Source organism: Meriones unguiculatus, chromosome 3, assembly GCF_030254825.1.
Source record: "Meriones unguiculatus strain TT.TT164.6M chromosome 3, Bangor_MerUng_6.1, whole genome shotgun sequence".
Lineage (NCBI taxonomy): Eukaryota > Metazoa > Chordata > Mammalia > Rodentia > Muridae > Meriones > Meriones unguiculatus.
The window spans coordinates 116,893,285-116,897,445 of NC_083351.1; the positions used below are offsets into that span (position 1 = coordinate 116,893,285).

A 4,161-nucleotide genomic window follows, 5' to 3' on the forward strand; every position below is an offset into this window, starting at 1 on the left:
GGAGCTCCACAAGGAGAGCAACAGAATAAAAAAAAAAAAAAATCTGGGCACAGTGGTCTTTTCTGAGATTGATACTCCAACCAAGAACCAAGGTCCATTCATGGGAAATAGTAAGACCTGGAGAGGAAAGAAGCTCCACAAGGAGAGCCACAGAACCAAAAAATATGGGCACAGACGTCTTTTCTGAGACTGATACTCAAGTCAAGGAGCATACATGGAGATAACCTAAGACCCCTGCACAGATGTAGCCCTTAGCAGTTTAGTGGCCAAGTGGGTTCCATAGTAATGGGAACAGGGACTGCCTCTGAGATGAACTGATTTGCCTGCTCTTTGATCACCTCCCCCTGAGTGGGGAGCAGCCTTACCAGGCCACAGAGGAAGACAATGCAGCCACTCTTGATGAAACCTGATAGACTAGGATCAGAAAGAAGGAGAGGAGGACCTCCCCTATCTGTGGACTTAGGGAGAGACATGGTGGAGAAGGGGGAGGGAAGGTGCATTTGGGAGGGGAGGGGGAGGAAGCTACAGGGGGGGATATAAAGTTAATAAACTGTAATTAATAAAAATTAAATTAAATTAAAAATAAAAAAGAAATATAAGCTTCTAAAAAAGAAAGAAAAAATATAAGTGTCATGAAAATATCTTCTGTACTTGAAAGCTCTCCTTCTAATGTCCCTCAAGAGTGCTCAATTGTCCTTCACATCCATAATAAAGTACACTTCTATTCAGCATCCTTTACATAGCAAACCTAGCACCTAATTCTGTCTTTGGTTTGCTTTTACTAAGAAAAAGAAGTACAATGCTCTATATCTCCCTAGCCTTAAAAAAACAAACAAACAAACAAACAAACAAAAACCTCCCTTCACTGGTAATCTAAACCACTATTTTGCTTTTGTTTTCTTCTTTTTTTTTTTTTTGTCTAATTTGCTGAGTCCCACTGTCCTTTCCTTTAAATATTAAGATCATCCTTATATATTTTCTTAAAAGCAACCACTCTCTTGTGGCTTTCATTTTATTTAAGGTTTTTCAATATCAATATCAATGGCAATTTTCTTATTTAGTGTATTTCCTGACTGATTCTCTCTCATTTATGCTTGTCATGGTTTTCATATTTTTTATTTTAGTTGGGTACAAAATACCCTTTATATCACATCTCAGATGTAACCTTTTAAAATGCATATTACTGGTATTATATATCTTTAATTACAATATTCCACAGTTAGAAGTAGGTCAATATCTGTGAGTTCATGGCCAGCCTGCTCTATGTAGCTAGTCTGAGGCCAGCCAGGGTTTCAAACTAAGGCTTGTCTTAAAAACAGTCTCACTTTTGGCATTTTATCCCAAATATGATCAGATATATTATTCTTCCCCATTTATTATGGCAACATCATAATTCCCTTTGCTCAGAAAAGAAATTCTCCGTTGCTTATTTTCTTTTCTGGTTCCATAAGTAGTATACCATGAAGAAATTCATTGAAATCACAAAACAACAAATACTTTTTAAACTTATGACATTTTCTCACAATAAAATGAATTTTAACTCAATCATACCAACAAAGACACTATTAAGTTGATGCCTCTATGACGTGAAGAACAATAATACAATGAGAAAAGAAGATGAATCAAAATGTGGAACAGATACACACAATGGCAACTGACATTGAGTCTCTGATACAGTGGTATGGCATAATAAAAATTGTAAAATTCTCACTCACTCTTCACCCCTGGTTTATCTTGGGTTTCTTTCAGCTGCTTAGTCATCCTGTCCTCTGTTGATCACAGTGGATTAGAAACTGCCTGACTGATTGACAATAGTTCAGGCATGTGTAAAGCTGGCTTTCTGCAAAGATGCCCTCACGACCATGTTCTGTTCTATAATTACACTATACCACCAACTCTAGGGCATCATATTGGGCATGGGCCAGAAGGACTCCTACATGACTGATGACTCCCAGGACAAGAGGTGTATCCTGACCGTGAAGTACCCTATTGAGCATGGCATTGTCACCAACTGGGATAACATGGAGGAAATCTGGCACTGTGCCTTTTACAATGAACTGCTTATGGCCCTTGAAGAACATTCAGTGCTTCTGACTAAGGAACCCATAAGCCCCAGGAGTAGCAGAGAAAGACAACTCAGATAATTTTAAACTCAGATAATGTTTAAAACCTTCAGCAACCCAGCCATGTACATGGCCACTCCAGCACTGCTGCCCTTGTATTTACCTGGTTCTGACATTATCACGAACTCTAGTCAAAGGATGATACATGCAGTGCCCATCTATGAGGGCTATGTCCTTCCCCAGGCCATTTTTGCCTGGGACTGGCTGGCCAGGGCCTGAGAGACTACTTTGAGAAGATCCTGTCTGTTCAGGGATACAGCCTAGCCATCACTGCTGAACAGGAAATTCTCTGTAAGATGAGGGAGAAGCTGTACCACCTTGCCCTGGACTTTATTTTTTTTTTATTTTAGTTTATTGACTTTACATCCCAAGGGTGACCACTCCCTCTTCTTCTCCCATTCCATCTCTTTCCCTTAATCCCCCTTCCTCTCTCCCTTTCTCCCTAGAAAGGGAGAGCTGCCTCTTCCCTCTTATCAACCTTCCCCAGCACATCACATCACATCAGAACTGAGCCTATCTTCATCTCCTGAGGCAAGCAAGGCAGCCCTGCCAGGGGGAAGTGATTCAAAAGCAAACAACAGAGTCTATGTTAGACACAGAACACACACACACACACACACACACACACACACACACACACACACACTCATCAGGTACTCTATATGAAGACCAAGTAACTCATCAGATATATGTGTGCAGGGGGCCTAGGTCAAATCATGTGTGCTCCTTAGTTGATGACTCAGTCTCTGTAAGCCCCAATGGGACTGGATTACCTGTCGTGTGTGTGTGTGTGTGTGTGTGTGTGTGTGTGTGTGTGTGCTTTCTGTCCCTTCCAGGTTCTTCCGTCTTTCTCCCAACACTTCCACAAGTCTCCTAGAGTTCTGCCCCATACTTGGCTGCAAGTCCCAGCATTTGTCTCAATAATCCTCCCCTGGCTGAAGCCTCCCAGATGGCAGTCAAATTAGGCTCCTGTTTACAAGCAGAGCAGAGCATCATTAATAGTGTCAGGGGCTTGCTTTCTACTGTGGGGTGGGTCTCAGGTTGGGCCAATTATTGGTTTGACTATCACTCAATCTTTGCTCCTTCTTTATCCCTGCACTTCTTGTACACAGAGTAATTTTTAGATTAAAAGTTTTGTGAGTGGGTTGTTGTTTCCCTCCTTCCACACTAGTCCTGCCTGGCTAAGATGTGGTCACTTTAGTATTCATGTTCTCTCCCTACCCCCATTAGGAGTCTCATCTAGAGTCACACCTTTATCCTCCCAGGAGCCTTCCGTATTCCAGAACTCCATCTTGACAAAGAGATATCCCCTCTTAATTTTGCTTGTTCCCAACCCTCTTACCTCACACTCCCTTTATCACCATATCTGATACCCAGCCTCGTTTTTTTCTCCCCATTCCATCTCCTATCCATTTCCTCTCTTCATCTATTTCTGCTGTCTATTCTATTGCCCCTACTGAGTGATGTTCTGGGACCCTCCCTTGAGCCTGTATCACTTAAGTAACACAGAGGTGTTACTTAGCTTCTTGGGTCTATAGATTATAGTATTATTATCCCGTACTATAGGTCTAATAGCCATTTGTAAATGAGCACATACCATGTATGTATTTCTGGGTCTGAGTTATCTCACTAACGATGATCTTTTCTAGTTTCATCCATTTGCCTGAAAATTTCATTTATTTGTTTTTAATATCTGAGTAGTACTCCATTGTGTAAATGTACCACAATTTCTCTACCCATTCTTTGGTTGATGACTTTGGACATCTAGATTGTTTCCTGTTTCTTGCTATTTTGAAATAAGCTGCTATGAATATAGTTAAGCAAATGTTCTTGTTGTATGGTGGAGCATCCTTTGGGTATATGCCCAGAAATAGTATAGCTCAGTCTTGAGGTAGCAATATTGCTAATTTGCTGAGAAAGCATCAGGTTGATTTCCAAAGTGGTTGTACAATTTTACACTCCCACTAGCAATGAAGGAGGGTTCTCCCTTCTCCACATCCTTGCCAGCATGTGTTGTCACTTGAGCTGAAATCTCAGG

The 4,161-nt window shown here is 41.1% G+C and overlaps 1 pseudogene; it reads left to right on the plus strand.

Annotated features, from left to right (window-relative positions):
* The first annotated feature begins 1,804 nt into the window (after window positions 1-1,804).
* On the plus strand, window positions 1,805-2,473 carry LOC110539841 (actin-like; annotated as a pseudogene).
* The last annotated feature ends 1,688 nt before the right edge of the window (window positions 2,474-4,161 follow it).